This window comes from Schistocerca cancellata, chromosome 4 (genome assembly GCF_023864275.1).
Source record: "Schistocerca cancellata isolate TAMUIC-IGC-003103 chromosome 4, iqSchCanc2.1, whole genome shotgun sequence".
NCBI lineage: Eukaryota > Metazoa > Arthropoda > Insecta > Orthoptera > Acrididae > Schistocerca > Schistocerca cancellata.
Genome location: NC_064629.1, coordinates 604,006,293 through 604,028,279, shown reverse-complemented (window position 1 = coordinate 604,028,279; position 21,987 = coordinate 604,006,293). Strand labels below are relative to the sequence as shown.

At 45.8% G+C, this 21,987-nt stretch overlaps 1 protein-coding gene across 3 annotated transcripts in view; it reads right to left on the bottom strand.

Moving 5' to 3' along the window:
- LOC126184928 (potassium voltage-gated channel subfamily H member 2-like) overlaps positions 1-21,987 on the bottom strand; it is a 1,246,473-nt gene that overhangs the window by 109,325 nt on the left and 1,115,161 nt on the right. The window lies entirely within an intron of this gene.

Genomic DNA, 21,987 nt, shown 5'->3' with positions numbered 1-21,987 from the left:
CCACATTTTGTCGCATTTCAAACAATTTTACGTATTTCCCATAAATTTTCGTAATGTTATCAGATTTTCCGTAGTTTCACCCCCATTTTACTCAAAATTCCGCAGGAATGGAATGATTTTCATGCACCTAGGCGAGCAAGTAAATACTCTCATTCCTCCACATTTTTGTCGCATTTCAAACAATATTACGTATTTTCCATCAATTTTCGTAATGTTATCAGATTTTCCGTAATTTCACCCCCATTTTACTCAAATTACTTGTGGGACAAACCACCACTCCCGACGAGCTGTCATGTAAACAAAACGCCTCATCGTGTCCCTCTCATGATGCTATCAGAGAATGACAGTGCAGCATGGTTCTCAACTTCTGCATCATCGCTAAACCACCCCCTCCAATACTTTCCGAGGATCATATACATGCAGACACATCGTGAACCCTGTTATACTGCTTACATCACATGATACAAATACTGTTTCTTAGTGTAGGGCCGCGGGGCAGCCGCCTGGTCTTAGGCGTCTTGCACGGGCCGCGCGGCTCCCCGCGACGGAGGTTCGAGTCCTCCCTCTGGCATGGGTGTGTGTGCCGTCCTTAGTTTAAGTTAGTTTAATTTAGATTAAGTAGTGTGTAACCTCAGCAGTTTGGTCCCATAAGACCTTACCACAAATTTCCAATTTTTTCTTAGTGTAGGTAATAGCCATCAACAGACAGGAGGTGCAGAAACAACATTCCTTAACCGAAACACTTTAAAATTTCGGTAAGATTTTATTCTAATTTTCCACCCCCCCACCCCCCAATGTGGATGGAGTTACGATGTATTCTCGCATTTGTGGGATAAAGAGTCAAAGATTCAAAGCTCTAGCACTCATCCATCTATTTCGAAATGAGCTACCCCTTTGCTGAACCTACAGGCTAAGGTCCCGGAACAAATCTCTACATGGCCTCTCTCTATCCATGTCGTAAATCTTCCTCTGCCTTTAACCAACCCTCCCTGTACACTGTCTCCGAATTAATTTGAAACTGACCAGAAAAATACCTGCTACATTCGACGTCTCGTGAAGGAACAGAATGAGTGAGTTTCACGTAATCAATACACTTGGATATTTTGTTTCTGCAAAGAATATAATACCTGTTTCAAACTTGTACTTAGTGGCGCTACTGGTATAGACCGGTTTTCTCATTCCAGTATTGTATCTGCTGTTCTGCTAAGACCATTCCATGCCAATCTTACTCATATCACCTGTCCAGTTACACACAATCTCTCTAGATGCTTGCATGCTGAGGAGTCACTGCTTATTGGCATATAGTAGATACGAGCCGGATAAATTTGAGAGTATTGTGATGATATAACAGGAAATTAAGAAGAAGAAGAAACATATGATTTATGCCTAATGAAGCTCCAGACAGTGGGAGTTTGAAGAATTTCATGTAAATCACTTGTGCTATCAACTCTGTTGAATTGTTGTAGTGTCTAAACTCGATACCAAGTAGGTGCTGTTAAGAGAGAATTGATCGTAGAACATAAACACAAGCACATAGCAGTGGTGTTCGACATGTGGAATTATATGTCATGCTGCACTAACTCCGTGAACAGAACATACACTCTTCCACACACACAATATTTCTCAAGCAGATGTATACACAAGAATTGCAGTACCTCACAAACCACTGTAACTAACTTAGAATCATTGCAGTTATCAGACTCAATTTATGTCAAAGATAAGGCAGAGAATGGAGTACTTCACATACATCTTCGTTCATCTACAGGACGGTGTTGAAAGAGGTTTTCCATTGATAGACATGATTCATCACAATGCACTGGAGGACCTCTCTTGACTGTGGTATGGAGAGGTTTGCTATTAATGATTGCAGGTCTGTATCGGCTTCTGTATAAGAGCAAAAGAGCACGTGAACATCCTAACTTTCAACGCCTTGCAGATTTATTGGTTATTTTTATTTGAATGCTGTAAAGTGTAAGGCAAATGCTGCAATCTGAAAAGATATGGGACTTACAAATCTACCGCGCTATTGCTCCTCTAGACTTCGTGAAACTTGGCATCTGGGTTTTGAGCACACCTTCAGTTGTAAAGGAGCTTACCTCATGGGCCAAATACGTACGGATTTGAGAAACAATGCGCACAGTTCATGCTGTGCACAGCTAGCCCTTACCACTCAACTAGAAATTTACGTTAGTGCCACCACGTGGTAGCAAACTGCGACAGACTTTATTCCCATCCAATCGGCATAAATTGTGTTACATGATAGACCACTTCTCAGATATGCTAACTCACTCACTATATATTGTAGTAAAACTGTGTCAGACATCAGTATATGCTAAAGTTGTACTGACAGTAAACCTATTTTGTGGGTTTCTGAACTATTTGTAGTATATATACACTACTGGAAATTGAAATAAGAACACCGTGAATTCATTGTCCCAGGAAGGGGAAACTTTATTGACACATTCCTGGGGTCAGATACATCACATGATCACACTGACAGAACCACAGGCACATAGACACAGGCAACAGAGCATGCACAATGTCGGCACTAGTACAGTGTATATCCACCTTTCGCAGCAATGCAGGCTGCTATTCTCCCATGGAGACGATCGTAGAGATGATGGATGTAGTCTTGTGGAACGGCTTGCCATGCCATTTCCACCTGGCGCCTCAGTTGGACCAGCGTTCGTGCTGGACGTGCAGACCGCGTGAGACGACGCTTCATCCAGTCCCAAACATGCTCAATGGGGGACAGATCCGGAGATCTTGCTGGCCAGGGTAGTTGACTTACACCTTCTAGAGCACGTTGGCTGGCACGGGATACATGCGGACGTGCATTGTCCTGTTGGAACAGCAAGTTCCCTTGCCGGTCTAGGAATGGTAGTCGCGACACCACTGGAGGTGGGCTGCACGATGTTGGGGCGTGAGCGGAAGACGGCCTAACGGTGTGCGGGACCGTAGCCCAGCTTCATGGAAGACTGCGATGGAGCTCCGTATGCCACGGCAAACTGGCTGACACTGACGGCGGCGGTGCACAAATGCTGCGCAGCTAGCGCCATTCGACGGCCAACACCGCGGTTCCTGGTGTGTCCGCTGTGCCGTGCGTGTGATCATTGCTTGTACAGCCCTCTCGCAGTGTCCGGAGCAAGTATGGTGGGTCTGACACACCGGTGTCAATGTGTTCTTTTTTCCATTTCCAGGAGTGTAGTTATCAAGTTTATCATACAGTAATCCATTTGAGGCGCTCACAAGGGAAACTCCCCCCTTTCAGATTTAGTGGTAAGATGGTACAGTGGATAGCCCGTCAAAAGCTCAACACAGATCAAGCATGAAAACAGGTGTACTGAATTGTGAAGAAAAAAGGAAAACAGAAACAGCGAACGGTCTAAGCTCAACAAGTACAACATTGAGTGCACATACATAGCCTCGGAGTCGTGCTTCAGTGGTCTCGCTGTCAGACTGCAAAGCGAAACAGCAGTGTCTGAAACTCCCTCAGGGCAATTTTATTTATTTATTTATTTATTTTCACAAAATTATAAACTGTCCACTGAATTGTTTGTTCTCTTTCCACAGTTTTGGCAACTGTTATATTATACACTGGTTATAACATGAGCCATGTGGTAAGAATACATTGTTCTTGTTGTGGTCTTACGTCCAGAGACTGGTTTGATGCAGCTCTCCTCCATGCTACTCTATCCTATGCACGTTTCTTCATCTCCCAGTACCTACAGCAACCTACATCCTTCTGAATCTGATAAGTGTATTCATCTCTTGGACGCCCTCTACGATTTTTACCATCCTCGCTGCCCTACAACAATAAATTGGTGATTCCTTGATGCCTCAGAACATGTCCTACCAACCGATCGGCCATCATCAGTTATTCTGCTCCTCCAATTGCAAAACTCATTTACTACTTTAAGCGTCTCATTTCCTAATCTAATACCCTCAGCATCACCCGATTTAATTCGACTATATTCCATTATCCTCGTTTTGCTTTTGTTGATGTTCATCTTATATCCTCCTTTCAAGACATTGTCCATTCCGTTCACCTGCTCTTCCAGGTCCTTTGCTGTCTCTGACGGAATTACAATGTCATCGGAAAACATCAAAGTTTTTATTTCTTCTCCATGGATTTTAATTCCTACTCCCAATTTTTCTTCTGTTTCCTTTACTGCTTGCTCTATATACAGATTGAATAACATCGGGGATAGGCTACAAACCTGTCACACTTCCTTCCCAACCACTGCTTCCATTTCATGTCCCTCGACTCTTATAACTGCCATCTAGTTTCTGTACAAATTGGAAATAGCCTTTTGCTCCCTGTATTTTACCCCTGCCACCGTCAGAATTTGAAAGAGAGTATTCCAGTCAACATTGTCAAAAGCTTTCTCTAAGTCTACAAATGCTAGAAAAGTATGTTTGCCTTTCCTTAATCTATTTTCTAAGATAAGTCGTACGGTCAGTATTGCCTCACGTGTTCCAACATTTCTACGGAATCCAACTGATCTTGCCCGAGGTCGGCTTCTACCAGTTTTTCCAATCGTCTGTAAAGAATTCGTGTTAGTATTTTGCAGCCGTAGCTTATGAAACTGATAGTTTGGTAATTTTCACATCTGTCAACACCTGCTTCCTTTGGGATTAGAATTATTATATTCTTCTTGGAGTCTGAGAGAATTTCGCCTGTCTCATACATCTTGCTCACCAGATGGTAGAGTTTTGTCATGACTGGCTCTCCCAATAGAATGTTGTCTACTCCGGGGGCCTTGTTTCGCCTCAGGTCTTTCAGTGCTCTGTCAAACTCTTCACGCAATATCATATCTCCCATTTAATCTTCATCTACATCCTCTTCCATTTCTATAATATTGTCCTCAAGTAGATCACCCTTGTACAGACCCTCTGTATACTTCTTCCACGTTTCTGTTTTCCCTTCTTTGCTTACAACTGGATTTCCATCTGAGCTCTTCTTATACATACAAGTGGTTCTCTTTTCTCCAAAAGTCTCCTTAATTTTCCTGTAGGCAGTATCTATCTTACCCCTAGTGAGATAAGCCTCTACATCCTTACATTTGTCCTCTAGCCATCCCTACTTAGCCATTTTGCACTTCCTGTCGATCTTATTTTTGCGACGTTTGTATTCCTTTTTGCCTGCTTCATTTACTGCATTTTTATATCTTCTCCTTTCATCATTTATATTAAATATTTCTTCTGTTACCCAAGGATTTCTGCTAGACCTCGTCTTTTTACCTATTTGATCCTCTGCTGCCTTCACTATTTCATCCCTCAAAGCTACCCATTCTTCTTCTACTGTATTTCTTTCCCCCATTCCTGTCAATTGTTCTCTTATACTCTCCCTGAAACTCTGTACAACCTCTGATTCTTTCAGTTTATCCAGGTCCCATCTCCTTAAATTCCCACCTTTTTGCAGTTTCTTCAGTTTTAATCTACAGTTCATAACCAATAGATTGTGGTCGGAGTCCACAACTGCCCCTGGAAATGTCTTACAATTTAAAACCTGGTTCCTAAATCTCTCTCTTACCATTATATAATCTATCTGATACCTTTTAGTATCTCCAGGGTTCTCCCATGTATACAACCTTCTTTTATGATTCTTGAGCGAAGTGTTAGCTATGATTAAGTTACGCTCTATGCAAAATTCTACCAGCCTCTTTCATTCCTTACCCCCATTCCATATTCACCTACTACGTTTCCTTCTCTTCCTTTTCCTACTATAGAATTCCAGTCAAATGGTTCAAATGGCTCTGAGCACTATGGGACTTAACTTCTGAGGTCATCAGTCCCCTAGAACTTAGAACTACTTAAACCTAACTAACCTAAGGACATCACACACATCCATGCCCGAGGCAGGATTCGAACCTGCGACCGTAGCGGACACGCGGTTCCAAACTGAAGCGCTTAGAACCGCACGGCCACACCGGCCGGCAGAATTCCAGTCATCCATGACTACTAAATTTTCGTCTCCCATCACTATCTGAATACTTTCTTTTATCCCATCATACATTTCATCAATCTGTTCGTCATCTGCGGAGCTAGTTGGCTTATAAACTTCGTATTACTGTGGTAGGCGTGGGCTTCGTGTCTATCTTGGCCACAATAATGCGTTCACTATGCTGTTTGTTGTAGCTTACCCGCACTCCTGTTTTTATATTCGTTATTATACCTACTCCTGCATTACCCCTATTTGATTTTGTATTTATAGCTCTGTATTCACCTGACCAGAAGTCTTGTTCCTCCTGCCACCGAACTTCACTAATTCCCACTATATATAACTTTAACCTACCATTTCCCTTTTTAAATATTCTAACCTACCTGCCCGATTAAGGGATCTGACATTCCACGCTCCGATCCGTAGAACGCCAGTTTTCTTTCTCCTGATAACAATGTCCTCCTGAGTAGGCCCTGCCCGGAGATTCGAATGGGGGACTATTTTACCTACGGAATATTTTCGCAAGGGGACGCCATCATCATTTAACCATACAGTAAAGCTGCATGCCCTAGTGAAAAATTACGGCTGTAGTTTCCCCTTGCTTTCAGCCCTTTGCAGTACCAGCACAGAAAGGCCGTTTTAGTGTTACAAGGCCAGATCAGTCAATCATCCAGTCTGTTGCCCCTCTTCAGGAACCATACGTTTGTCTGGCCTCTCAACAGATACCCATCCGTTGTGGTTGCACCTACGGTACAGCTATCGGTATCGCTGAGGCACGCAAGTCTCCCCATCAACGGCAAGGTACAGTCTTAGACATAAAAACTGACCGCCAGCCGGCCGCCACAGAGACTAAGTCCGAGTCGTTCACTTAAGGTGGCCAATAAAACTGACCGCCCCTGACAACTCGAAGTCCGGCCAGCTGCACAATCTGGCAACACTGTAAGATGCGGAAGTGTTAGGAGGAAGTGTTGTCTACTTCCGATATGTTCTCGAGTTGTATGAGCCCGTGGTCTAGTGGTCGCAGTCTGCTTTCGGCTGCGGTGGGGCGAGGACGTCCGCTGCGCCCCGCCGTTCGCGACCGTGAGCGCTTGCTTGTGTTTACCTTCTCGCGGCGTGAGTTATATTTGTTCCAAGTTCAGTGCGACTATGGCACACACATGGCGCCACGATACGATCAAAATTACTTTCCAACCAGATCATGCGCGTTCTCGAGCCTATGAAATAGAACAGTTCACACGCGACGATCTACGTTTAGATCCGGCGACTGTCGTCGGAATACATATTTCTATAACGGCGAGCGTGGTTTATGTTAAAATGACCAGTGCAGAGGTCTGCGCGACAGTGGTTTCTAAATACTCGAACTCTCTCAGATTCAAACATTCTGACGGGCATATCGGTGCAGTGACGGTGGATCATGCAGGCATGGACCCAAGGACTGTAAGGGTTTTTGAGCTCCCCTTCGAGGTCCCAGAGGAAGTTGTCAAGGACGCCTTCCGACCATATGGCAATGTTATCAGCCACGTTGCAGAAAAGTGGCAAACTTTCTCGACGTATAGGGTCTACAATGGTGTGCGCCAAATTAAACTTGAGCTCAAGAAACATGTGCCGTCCTATATGAACATCGGTGGCTGTAGTGCTATCATCATGTACGACGGTCAACCGCGTACCTGTTCCGGATGTGGGCAGGAAGGCCATGTTCGATCGAGCTGCTTACAACGTAGAATTACGCAGATAGCAGTGGGAGACTCCGTTTCCCCGACGGGGACGACAATCCTGCCCCTCACGTACGCTCAGACGACGATGCGCACCGTAGTTGAGGACGAAACGGGCGATCAGACACACCCATCGACGCCAGAAGTACCAAGGGAGGAAGAGGAAGGACCCTTGGTGCCAACCCATATGTCGCCCCCTCCACAGCAACAACAGCAGCAACAGTCTCACGGACTCCAGACGCAACATAACATTCACAACGCGATGGACGTGGACGCGAACATTGTCCCGACCGCGGCTTTCCTAGCGAAAGGTGATACGACGCTGGATTGCCTCCCACATTCGGATACGGATGTCCACGTTCGAAAGCAACGTTCGCCTCGACGACGCAAGCGACGTCGGCGGACCCCTTCTGACGATTGCCTCCTACACACGGCCGGTCAAGAAGGTGACATCTCATCAGACGGCATGGATGCTGCGCCTGCTGAGGATCTAAGTGGTGTAGACGGTTCACTTGCCCATACTACGAGTGACCAGTTACTTCTTGCACCACAAACGCGGCAGGTCGCGTCGATGGATGGCGCTCAGTCTACCTCTACCAAAGACGACGTACGTGAGAGAGATTTAGGTGCCGATCAGCTACACAGCATCGTGTTGCACCCACTGTGGTCGGACGATGTTGAGGAACTTCCTGAAGAGGGTCCGGCATCTCTTGCGGTTAGCTTTGATTGCCATGGGGTCTACCCTAGGTGAAGAGGCTAGGCAGCACACCTTTCGCCTTGCCACAATCAATATCAACGCGATAAGGACACCACACAAACTGACAATGCTAAAACGCATGCTTGATGCGGCGGACATCGACGTGGCCCTCTTACAGGAAGTATGTGTCGCTAGTTTCCCTGACTTCTACGGATATACCGCCCACATCTCCAACGCCTCTTCTACCGATTTTGGTGTGGCTGTTCTGCTACGGGACGGTTTGGCGGCTACGGACGTACTGTACCTACCGAGTGCAAGAGCCGTCGCAGTAACTGTCAACGGTGTACGACTCATCAATGTATATGCCCCTTCAGGATCAGGGAGACGGAGAGATCGGGCCCGCTTTTTTTCGGAAGATATTACGCGTCTATTTATGGGCCGCATAGACGATATGGTGATCGGAGGAGATTTTAACTGTACATTATCTCCGTCTGATCAGCAGCCACATCACGTCCCGTGTGCGGAATTGGAAATGCTAGTGCGTGACCTCCACCTGATTGACACGTGGCGCCACATCCATGGCCCAGCTCCTGGTTACACCCATTATACAAGCCATTCATCAAGTCGGTTGGACAGGATTTACGTCACAAGCACCCTTTCGACAGCGACGAGAGGAGCAGAGCTCTGGCCCACTGCATTCACCGACCACACAGCCTATATTTGCACCATTGCCCTCCAACCTGCACGTGTGTGGCGCAGTAGGCCCCCCTGGAAACTGAACGTCGCCCATCTGGACGAGCCGGCATGTGAAGGTGCTGTCGAAGAGTCGTGGAACGCGTCCTTACAGCGTCGTGGTCGTTACCGATTGACCCTCAGTTGGTGGATTGAATGTGCGAAGCCTGCTCTTAGGCGCACCTTCATGGCTTACGGCCGGGAAGCAGCGGCATGGAGGAGGAGCACGGAAAACTTTTATTACACCGTCCTACGGGAATGTCTTGCTATGGAGCCCTCACCTGACAGGCAGATCATAGTCAATCGCGCGAAAGCGCAGCTCGTCTCCTTAGCACGCCATCATTTACAAGGCGCTGTTATACGGTCGCGTGCTCCAGACATGTTACAATCAGAAAGGCCATCTATGCACCACGTGCTCCTAGAACGCAGGAGGCGCCGTAGGGCACTGGTAACCGACATGATAACCGACGACGGTCGACACGTGGTAGAACATGCAGATATAGCAGAAGCCTTTTATGGGCATTACGCTCAAATTTATTCAGCAGTGCTCCCTGATATGGCAACGGTAGACACCGTTTCAACACGTGTCCACGGTACAGTTCCACCAGACATGGTACCGACTTTACTGGGAGAAGTGAAAGAAGAGGAAGTGCTCGACGCCATTGGTAAAGGTGCTCCCCATAAATCACCAGGAATCGATGGATTGCCATTAGAGTTCTATCGAGTCTTTAAACAACTGTTGCTACCGTGTTTGATTGAAATTTGCCAGGAATTGATGTCCCCGGGAATAACACTGCCTGCACCATTCTTGGAAGGTCTGATTGTCCCCATCCATAAGCCGAAGGGACGGAATCATGTCCGTGATTATAGTCCCTTAACGTTATAGAACAGCGACTTCAAGATCTTTTCGAGGCTGCTCTCAGAACGTATTCGCGGCACACTATTGCACGTCTTGTCCGGTGATCAGACGTCCTTGGGGGGACCCAACAACATCAGAACTGCGTTATGTCGTTACAGAGATCTCATCTCCCTTGCACGGGTGAGACGTTTGCCGGCAGCCCTCGCGTCTATCGACTTTAGCCAGGCTTTTGACCGTGTGGGCCACACTTTCCTCACGGCCGTTCTACGGCACATGGAATACCCCAACCCCTTTATCACAGTGTTGACACGCCTACTACATGGTGCAACTTCTCGAGTTCTTGTTAATGGACGACTGACGGCACCCATGCCGATCCGCCGATCAGTACGACAGGGATGTCCATTATCAACATTGTTATTTGCATTGGCCTTAGAACCTTTGTTGTGTGGTCTGCCAGACAGACTCACTGGGATACAGCTCGGTGGCTCCATCTATCGTTGCACCGCATATGCGGATGATTTGATGATCGTCATACGTGGAACTGACGACATGGCCGCGGCTTTGGACTGGATTGCAACCTACGGTATAGCTTCTGGTAGCCGAATCAACGTTGACAAGTCCGTCGCCTTTAGCATCGGGATTGGGCTACCGCAGGAACACATTGCCCCCTTACGCTTCAGTGATACTGTACGCTGCTTGGGCTTAGATTTCATGAACGACATGCGACGCGCGACGACGCTCAATTATCGAAGCCTTCTTAACCAAATTAGAGCCGGAATTGCAAATTAGCGCTTGCGATCCCTCAACATCGTTCAGCGGGCGTATTACGCCAATGTATACCTTGCGTCCCGCATACCGCATGTCGCCCAAACGCTACCCATTCCGAAGCCCTTGGCTCGTAGCATTGTGGCAGCGCTGGGATACTTCGCCACCGCTGGTATGTTACTGAAGATCAGATACGTATCTCTTACCCTCCCCAAGGAAAAAGGTGGTCTCGGCCTAGTTAACGTCCATGATAGGGCCATTGCCCTCTATGTTAGCTCACATTTATGTCTGCTGCGCCGTTGTCCTACGAGCCTCACGAGTCTGCTTCTCACGGCGCTACGACCTGCTTCACTAAGAGCGCCGGTGCCACTACAGGACATCCCAGCGCCCCTCTTTTATATAGGACGTTTCTATTTAGAACAAAGTTATTGCAGTGTCGCGCTCACGACACCACAAATGGCCACAACTCGACGCCTATATCACGACATGCTGCAACGCCGCCCCCTTAATGTGGTCGAACTAAAATATCCTGACGTACGGTGGCGCGTGGTGTGGAAGACTGTACATGATGCCATGCTTGATTCCGATGTTGTTTCCCAATGGTACGTAGTCGTTAATGGAAAACTGGTGACGCAAGAACGTCTCTACAATATCCACATGGCAGAATCTCCCAATTGTGTGGGTTGTAATACAGTAGATTCTGACGAGCACCGCCTCAGCTGTGGAGAGGCGGAACCGGTTTGGTACCTAGTGCAGCAGATGCTAGCTTATCTCTTGCGAGTTAGGCCGGAGCATATATCTGCACGCACGTTATTGTTTCCGGATGAGACATTTTACCCCAAGACTCGAACCAACTCTGTCACTTGGATACGTGGACATGCAGTCCATTACCTCTGTCGTGACGGACACAAGAATTTCCTTGACTTCTGGCTCTATTTTTTTTTTTAAAATTCTTTATTTATTAACCCAATATCATACATAATTAACCCACCACCTGAAATCATTAGTGGGTCGAACTTTGCTACAATTTACATTTTTGCAGCATATTCTTTATCTATTATATTTTACTATTAGTATTAACTACAGGAGTTAGTTCAATCTACGAGTTTTACATTATCTGTAGGTATCTATGTGGAAAAAACTATTAAGCAATCACACTATCAACTATACTCTACTTTCCTACTAATAACTACTAATAACTACTTCCTGCAGCGTTACAGGTGTGCCAGCATGTATTATAAACCTACTATTTTGTGGCCATGCCCACCGAGCTAACCCCAGTGGGCGTGCCCCTGGCACTGGGCTGGCCTTCTAACAATCGCTGCAGGTCTAAGAAAAAACATTTTCTACAATCTACTTCTACAAATATAGTAATAATTAATATGAGTCATAATCGGTGTGCTTTAGTCTTAGCCGGTATGGTCGCACCCTCCCCCTGATCCTGGATGCGTCGGATCCCGATCGTCATTGACGGTCGGCCAGTACGCACCCTGGCGGAATGGGATGATGCGTTATGTCGAGAAAATTTGGATCCTATCTACTCTATCTCCCTTCTGTATTCTCTTAGGATCTTGGCAGATACCTCGCCAGCCAGTTTATTAATAATAGTGAAGGTGGTAGCGTCCCTAATGAGATGATAGGTGTCTGTATTAGGTAATGAATTTCGTAAGTCCATTGCAACGTCGTCGAAAAGCGGACACTCATAGACCACATGATCCGGTGTGCCCAGTTCGGCACCACAGTCACACGACGGTGTCGCCCTTTTCCCGAATCGGCAAAGATATGCCGGGTACGGGCCGTGCCCAGTGAGGAAGTGCAGCAGTCCCTTACTTGGTTGGAAGTGTTTCATCTGTAGCCTTTCCTGAACATTTGGTAGTAGTTGGTGCGTTCTTCTTCCGGTCCCTTCCCCGTCCCAAATTTCCTGCCAAAGTTCCATTCCCCTTCTTTTAATTGTAATTTTGTCCCCCACTCTGACCCCCATTATATCCATAGTTTTTTCAATTTTCCCCTTTTTTACCCAATACCATGCAGCCTGCTCCCTGATTTTTACATCAAGGGGGCATAGACCCATGAGTATTAATAGTGCTCCCCCACGCGTCGTTCTATATGCCCCCACTGATCGAAGTATCATGTTTCGCTGCACTCTCCGCACGGCCACGGTAGGAACGACCCTCGTGAGCCTGTGGGCCCAGACCCCGGACCCGTAGCCCACGATGGAAACTAGAATGGTGTTATGGTACAATTTAATGATATTTGGTGGAAGATGAAATCGTCTATGGCCGATGTTGATGAGGTTATTTAACACTTCTAATGCCCTATGTGTAGTTGCCTCGATATGTCTGGCAAAACTCCATTTTTCATCTAATATTACCCCTAAGTATCGAGCTTCTCGACGACGTATGACTGGCGTGCCATCCATCCTAACTGTTGGGTTCCTGACCAATTGGCCCTTTAAGAGTAGATAAGTGGATTTGTTAGGTGCAATTTTTTGTTTAGTCCTTTGGCACCATTGTGAGAGTAGTGTCATAGTTCTGTCTATCTTCGGTTCCAGTTCCTCGCGGCTCCGACCGCCGACCAGCAGGAGGAGGTCATCAGCGTAAGCTATCACCTCTAGCACATCTGCACAGCTCTCCATGGTCTCAAGGAGAGGCTCCATATTGATATCCCAAAAGAGTGGCCCCAGGACAGAGCCCTGTGGACACCCCTTTGTTATCTTCTTGCCCACTCTTCCGCTAGGGGATGATAGCCAGACCTCCCTGTCCACACAATAGCTCCTAAGACAGCCATATAGCGGCCCTGGGCACTCCTTCTCTCGCAAGCGAGAGAAAAGCGAAGGCCACCACAGGTTGTCAAAGGCGCCACTGATGTCCACCATGATGCCAACTATGTACTTATGTGTGGACGACCCGCAGACCTCAGCCGCCATGGCGATTGCGTCAGACGCAGAACGCCCCGGCCTAAAGCCAAACTGCCTGCTGCTCATTCCACAAAGCACTCGGTGTGCCATCAGCCTGTCAGCCAGCAGCCTCTCCAGCAATTTTCCCAACAGATCCAACAGACAAATGGGTCTGTAGGACTTAACCTCTTTTGGATCCTTATCCTGTCCCTTTTTAATTATTACAACGTTTGCTTGTTTCCAGATAGTAGGAAACTTTCTGAGGCTTAGGGCCTCGTTGTAGATTCTTGCTAGAGGTGCTACTAGTTGAGGAGCAAGGTATTGCACCACCTCCGCGATAATGCCGTCTGGTCCTGGGGCCTTTCCTCTCTTAAGTGCTTTAATGTGCTCCGCCACCTCATTCTCCGAAAAAGGGTACACCAAGGAGTTGTTTTGGTACTCTTCTAGTTGTGCTTGCCTAATTAGGCCTTGTTCTTCCGTGTCTTCATTTTCCATGTCATCCGGGAGTAGGGACCGGAGAAGGACTTCAGCAGTTTCCTGCCATGTCCCTGTCATCCGATTCCCATCCCGGATGGTTGATAGTACCATAGGTGACCTAATTTTTTCTCTGACTTTTATATGGAATACCCCAGGGATCTATAGCCAATTGGCTTTGAACATACTTTTCCCAGCTTGCTAGCCTAACCCTTTTGAGCTCCTTCTGGAACTCCTCCTTGGCATTCCTATAAATTCCCAGCCATCTCTGTTTTTCTTCCCAGACGACACTTCGCTGGTAGTACCTCCTTGCCCTCCTGACCGACTGACGCATCTGCCCTAGTTCAGCTGACCATGGTGCGGGAGAGGCCGCGACAGCCCTCCTCCTGGTTGGTACTGCAGCCTTTACCGCTCTCGTGATGGCACTAACCAGTTCTACAGCATGCCTGTCGACGTCTTCGTCACCCTCTGGCCATGTCGGGGGAACAAACTCTCTTGCGAGGCGCTCCCAATCAGTTTTATTATAGTTTAACTGAAATTCCCACCCTATGTCCCAGTGGCATTCCCTATCTGTAAGCTCGAAAGTTATTAAGTTATGGTCACTTGTTGTTACCTGGTCTCTTACTTTCCAATTATTCAGATGACCAGCAAAATTAGGTGACACTAAAGTTATATCTATGTTAGTTCCTTCTCCTCCTCCACCTGTGTAGGTGGGGGGATTCCCGGCTCTGTTTGCGACCAAGTACTGTAAAGACATTATTGTTTCCTCCATCTTCTCCCCTCTGCCGTCCCGGGTGCCACTGTACCACAGGGGGGACTTCGCATTGGCATCTGCCACCACCACTATCTTTCTGCCTCTTAGTGCTATTGTAATTCTTGAGAGTTGGTCTAGATATGCCTCGATGTCCTCGCCATATTGGTAATACATGTTGACTAAGTGAATGACCCCAACTGGAGTCTGGAGTTCAGTTACGATGCAGTGCTCATTCGAGAAATGGGCGAGCACTGTGACTCGTATAGCTTTATTTAAGACTATAGTGGTGGCTTTAGGATCATTCCCAAATGATATTATTTGCCAGTTAACACTAGCGAAAGCTATGTTCCCCGCAAGAGAGTATGGCTCCTGTAGACAGAGTACGTCGAGACTCGTCTCCTCCACCACCCTTCGTAGCTCCTGCATGACCAATCGACTATTATGTGCGTTGAGTTGTCCTATTTCTATCTTAATTGTCATGGGAAATACGTATGTACGTATTGTTCTGGAAAGGTCTTCCTCCAGTCAAAAGCTATCCTTCCGTTGGCTAGGACAGCCTGCCTGTAAATTTCGTTTAGGTCGAATTTTTCATTCCTCCTTTGAAAAACCTTTTGAACAAGGTCACGCAGGGCGCCAAAGTCAGTGGGGAGATTCATGGTCTTTAACTGTATCCTATCGACAGTCTCCATGGCCGAGAAGGTGACTTCACGTCCGTACTGGTGTCCCACCCGCACTATATGCCTCAAAGCTGTGGTCAGGACAGCCGGCTCCTCCAGACGCGAAAGTTGTAGAGCATGTTCTAAATTGGGATAGATCCTGATAGGATCTACCTCTAAACGTCTAACTAGCGGTTGGTCACAGGTAGGTGTTACTATTGTACTACTAATCGTGTTGACTTGGACTGGTCCTTCGGATGTGGAGCTGCTTTTAATTTGGCCCGCTATTGCAGGACGCCTAACTATGGGTGCCCGATCTTCTGGCGGTCTCATGTTCCGGGGGGAGGGGAGGGCGGTAACTTCCCGTTCAAACAGATCCGTCTGGACGGACACATCTACCATTCTTGCTCGTTCTATTTTACTTCCTTCAATGAAGGTTAAGAATTGCCTAAATTTGGCAGCCCTAGCCGCGTCCCTACGCCTCTTCCCCGGAGACTTCCTTTTTGGCATCCTGCTCACAGCTACAATTTCAGCCATAATCTATTCTTGAAATTAATCTCTGCTCCAACATCCTGTAAGGTGGGCAATTCCTACCTGAGGCAGTGCAGGACTTCTTGCCTCTTTTTGTACATGGAATGCAGATACCAGATTTTGTACAATTTTTTCTTATATGATCTTCTGCTCCGCATCTGGAGCAAGCCGGCTTCCTGTCACAGTATTTGTGGATATGATCTAGATCTCCACAATTGTGGCAGCGAGGCACTACCAAGTAATCCCTAACGTTGATAGCATGAAACCCAATGTATATCCTTCCCATTGACGTAAGCTTTTTCCACATTGATCCCGTTACTTCTGCTACATGATGTACTGTCTGTTTGTCCCTAGGTCCTGTTTTGAATTTTAATTTGAAATCATTTTTAAATTGTTCGTCAGTCATGTCATCGAAATTTTGATTCCTAATCGTGTTACATAATTCGTTATTATCCATCGTGACCGGCACATCATACAGGATTATGAGCGGATTCCTTTTCTTTGGCTCTATTTGCAAGAAAGACATCATGCTAATTCCGGGCATACCAGATATCGACAGTGCTTCGCGAACTACCTATGGAGTGCCTTCCACAGCCCGCCATGCAGCTGGAATGTTCCAGGCAGTGGCAGATGAGATCACAACGAACTGCAAACGAACTAAAATATCCTGACGTACGGTGGCGCGTGGTGTGGAAGACTGTACACGATGCCATGCTTGATTCCGATGTTGTTTCCCAATGGTACGTAGTCGTTAATGGGGAGCTGGTGACGCAAGAACGTCTCTACAATATCCACATGGCAGAATCTCCCAATTGTGTGGGTTGTAATACAGTAGATTCTGACGAGCACCGCCTCAGCTGTGGAGAGGCGGAACCGGTTTGGTACCTAGTGCAGCAGATGCTGGCTTATCTCTTGCGAGTTAGGCCGGTTGCAATCCAGTCCAAAGCCGCGGCCATGTCGTCAGTTCCACGTATGACGATCATCAAATCATCCGCATATGCGGTGCAACGATAGATGGAGCCACCGAACTGTATCCCAGTGAGTCTGTCTGGCAGACCACACAACAAAGGTTGAACAATCCTTATCAGTGGGCGCAGTCGCTGGGAAGCCTCACTACGACGTGGTAGCTTTCTTTTCATGTTATTTATGTTTCATATCTTCGATGGCGTCTTCATTCTGTTTTAGTTTTCCAGGCTTGATTAACTATGACTGTTCGCACATTGATATCTATATAAATAAAAAAAAAGATTAAAAAAAAGTGGGCAGGAGACCTGCGTTCGTATCCAAATAAATACACAAGAACAAAATAAGAACACAATGAACAACAAATAAAATATAATAAAGTATTATACCCTTTCTTTTCCTTTTATTTTTTTATACAAAGTTCAGAGGCATATTTAATTTTTGTTCGTTGGCGGAACCTGAAGTGGTGGCGAACGGCCGTCCTAGTTAGCTTTAGGATGAAAGTGGTGGTGGCACTAGCTTTGTTTTTATTTTTAGGCTAGATAGGTTTTTGGGGGTAGTAAGGGTCATAGGGGCCAACACCTGAAGAAGTGGAAGAGGTAATTACAAAAAAAAAAAAAAAAAAAAAAAAAAAAAAAAAAAAAAAAAAAAAGTTGGTAGAGCACTTGCCCGCGAAAGGCAAAGGTCCCGAGTTAATATTAAAAAAAAAAAAAAAGTGGTAACGCTCGTGGATCCTAATCTTACAGTCGCCTGTTCGCGCCCAACTGTTTTTTTTAACCCATTTCGGTCTAAAGTTATGAGTCTGATTGACCATCGAAGATAATTCGCTTAACATTCTACCCACCAGCAAGTATTCCAGAAACAATTCCGCAGGACAGCTCGTGGCTGCGTAGCGATCGTAACAGCTTACACTCGAGCGTTTCCTCGCGCTGCAGCGGTTCCCGGCCACCGGCCAGAGGCCACCCGCCGCCTGAAATCCGGCGCCGCCCGCGTGAAAGCAGCGCGACGCTGTCAGTGTATGTATCAACTGTCATTTTCGAATTTGAAGTTCTAGTTATCATCTTGCAGATAAGCATTGGATTTCGCATACTTGAAAATCATGAGGTGCAAGTGGGAAAAGGTGTAACATCTGCAACACAACGTTTACTTTTGGTACAACAGAGGGGTGAATGCAGAGGAGGCAGCTAGAAAGATTTGAACTGTGTGTGGAGCGAGTGCTTTTGTGAAAAATACGCCAGAAAAATATATTCTTGTTTCAACAAAGATAGTTCTGGCATGAATGCTTTTCCACGTTAATGAAGTCTCGACTACTGATATATGTGATAGGTTAGCATTTTACCATCATGCGACATTTGCATTCAACAGCAAAGTTCAGAAGTCTGGTGTAGGAGTACTGCATGCTCTAATTCGAAATAACAGAAATCAACGGAGTGACTATACTTGAACGTCATCAGGTCGCTCATTGAGCATTCCTATGCAGTACTGTTACCGGTGACGTGTTATGATGCCTTTATCGTTAACTTCCTAAGAAGAAATGAAAGGCTGAGCCCCACCAAAATACGTAAACTCGAGCAAAGAGTAGTGTGAACATAATATTTTACATCTGATAGCTCCAAAACTGTGTTTTGGGCTACGAATTCTGCCCCAAGGGGTGTGTGCAACACAGCTGGAATTTGTTGCCAACAACTGAGACACCTTTCGGTCGCAGTGTAAGAAAATCGAGCAACAAAACTACATCACCTGTGCTACTGCATGATAACGCACTCGCCGGCCGCGGTGGCCGTGCGGTTCTGGCGCTGCAGTCCGGAACTGCGGGACTGCTACGGTCGCAGGTTCGAATTCTGCCTCGGGCATGGGTGTGTGTGATGTCCTTAGGTTAGTTAGGTTTAAGTAGTTCTAAGTTCTAGGGGACTTATGACCTAAGATGTTGAGTCCCATAGTGCTCAGAGCCATTTGAACCATTTTTTTTTGATAACGCACTCTGTTGATTTTAGAAACAAAACTATCCAGGAGACTGGTAGGAAAGTCGTCTCTCAGGCACTTGTATTGGTAGGGAAGTCCTCTCTCAAGCACTTGCCCCTCTCGTCATATATTCGTAAAATTTTACCTTTCCCGCTCTTGATCGATCAACCGTCAAGGCAATTCATTGCTAGACGAAAATGCTCTTAAAACTACACTGGTTTAATGACACCAGTAGAACCAGTAGGTTTCTACTGGCGTAGAATTTGTAAACAACTTTAGCATTGTCAGGTAGTTTTAGATATCGTAAAAGAAAATTCTGCTGCTCATTAATTTCTCGTTGATGATTACTGTTGCGTTTAGTAAACTAATGGAAAATGCAATTAAAATATTCACTGTACTAATGCAAATTAAATTCAGCTTACTACAGAAACATCACGACGGCAGTCTATCTTAATAAAGCATTAAGTGTCTGTAAGACGATTGAGCCTATTTAAACACGAATTAGTAGTATGTTACCGACTTTTGACTTCGAAAAGTTCTGTATTTACTTCATTTCCTATATCATTCGCAAGTATTATGAAAATGTGGCATTTCATAGATAAAATTATGTGTTCACAACAACAAAAAATATGTTGGCAGAAAACAAAAGTGGCATTATGAATTTGGCAGTACTGTAAGGTTTTCGCTCTCACACTAAGGGTTGCTGAAAATAGCAAGACGAATTTTGCTCGAGCATTGTCTTACGATTCCCTTATTGAGTTTGTAGCTGCCTGCTTGTAGCTCTGCTACAAAATAATTAAAAATCTGGATTTCAGCGAGTCTCAAAAGGCGAACGAAAGCAGCTTGCACATGGTAGCCAAGCATGTTACCTGGGAACTGGTTTTTTCCTAAAGTGGGAAGACATTCTTTTTGCGGTTGAATTGTTGGCAAATGTCAGTCAGACGTGTGCCGTTGGTCTAAGCGTTTCGGTGTGTTGAATTTGTACCAATAATTTTTCTACATGTTTTTCTGTCCCAAATAGATTGTTGAAATCTCGCATTAGTATTTTCACGTAATCTTAGTGAATTTTGCTCATAGTACTTTCGAGTGACTTCCAGAACGTTTCGACAATTTCTGTGTTTATTTTCGATGTTGGTGGGGGCATGTGCATTGATGAGTGTATATTTTTTACTGGGGCTCTGAATGAGCATAGTCATATGTCGAGGCCGGCCGCGGTCGTCTAGCGGTTCTAGGCGCTCAGTCCGGAGCCGCGCGACTGCTACGGTCGGAGGTTCGAATCCTGCCTCGGGCATGGATGTGTGTGATGTCCTTAAGTTCGTTAGGTTTAAGTAGTTCTAAGTTCTAGGGGACTGATGACCATAGACGTTAAGTCCCATAGTGCTCAGAGCCATTTGAACCATTTTTTTCATAAGTCGATTGTTGATGGGTGTGATTTCTTTGACAGAGTTGATGATAGATCTGTGTTCGAGAAATGCAATGCCAAAGATTGATACGCCTTTCGCTACCTTTTGTTGTATTTTGCTCTTGAAAATACAATGGTTTCCGTAATGCAAGATTTCATAGTCAATTAGTCGTGGTTCTTGAAGAGCAAGGATGGCTCAAATGGTTCAAATGGCTCTGAGCACTATGGGACTCAACTGCTGTGGTCATAAGTCCCCTAGAACTTAGAACTACTTAAACCTAACTAACCTAACACCCAGCCATCACGAGGCAGAGAAAATCCCTGACCCCGCCGGGAATCGAACCCGGGAACCCGGGCGTGGGAAGCGAGAACGCTACCGCACGACCACGAGATGCGGGCAAGAGCAAGGATGAGATTTCTTTTGTGAGATTATTTAGTTTTCGTGTTTGGATCAGTGTATCTTTGTTTAGTTTCCAAATGTATGTTTTCTGCTCGTAGGGAAATTTACTAGAGATCTTCGGTATTCTCTGCCGTGCTAACTTGGACTACCCAGAATCCGAAAATCCGACTGCCGCCTGTCGACAGCCGGGTTGTGTACCACCTGGGGTAAAGCTGACTTTGCTTGCACAGTTCATGTTTGCTTGTGTTTCATTGGTTTGGCTTGGGTGATAGCAGTACCGAACAGGACCAGAGAGTGTTGAAGCGATTGGAAGCAAATATTTTCAGCCAAGCTCATTGAGCTAACAGACGGACACGAGAGTAGCGGTGATTTTCACTCTGAGACGTGTCTGTTCAACGGATTGAGTAACCGTTCAGGATTGTGTTAGTATTTTGTTCACTCCAAGTATTTGATTTCCTCGGTACCACCCATATGGGGGAGGGTTTTCCCTATCCGCCACACGGGATTATTAATATTATTATTATTATTGTCCTTATGTCATCAGCAAATCCGACATGGTTTATCTTCCCACCACTGAAATAGATGTGTATTGTTCGATTCAGTATTTCCATCACATAAATATGGGTTATAATTACGTTACTTTGCTGCTAGTAGACATATTTCTCACTTTTTCTTAGACAGTAGCTACTTGTTACTCCATCATAGGAATTTATGTGCGCAGCATTGTTGCAATACAGACGTTCAAATTATCCGATTTCTGTAATTTCATTTCGATACCAGATCGTTCTACTCGGATTCAGCCAGTCAGTCTTAATGTGGATATCCGACTATGACTCTTATCGTATGATAGACTGGCTAAACCACAATCTTAATCGGACTGTTGAATCTAGATCTCTTATCTATGACAGGGCCTGATTTCTTAAACACTGCGGAAAATAATAATAATGCAATGTGCTTATTATAAACACGTTATTTAAATATAAACACGTTTATTTACGGGAGCAGAGCCCCATCCATCATAGCAGAGCAGTGCGAGATTGGTTTCAGGGCCAAGAGAGGATAAAGCTGTTGCCGTTTGTTCCACGATCACCGAACATCAACCAGATAGAGAACATGTGGGCAGAGGTAACAAGGTCAGTGCCATGTGGACCTACAAATGCAAGCCACCTGTGGTCGAATATAGGAAACGTATGGTGGGAAGTAAACCATCACGCTACACTGTTGACGACTTAATGAAATC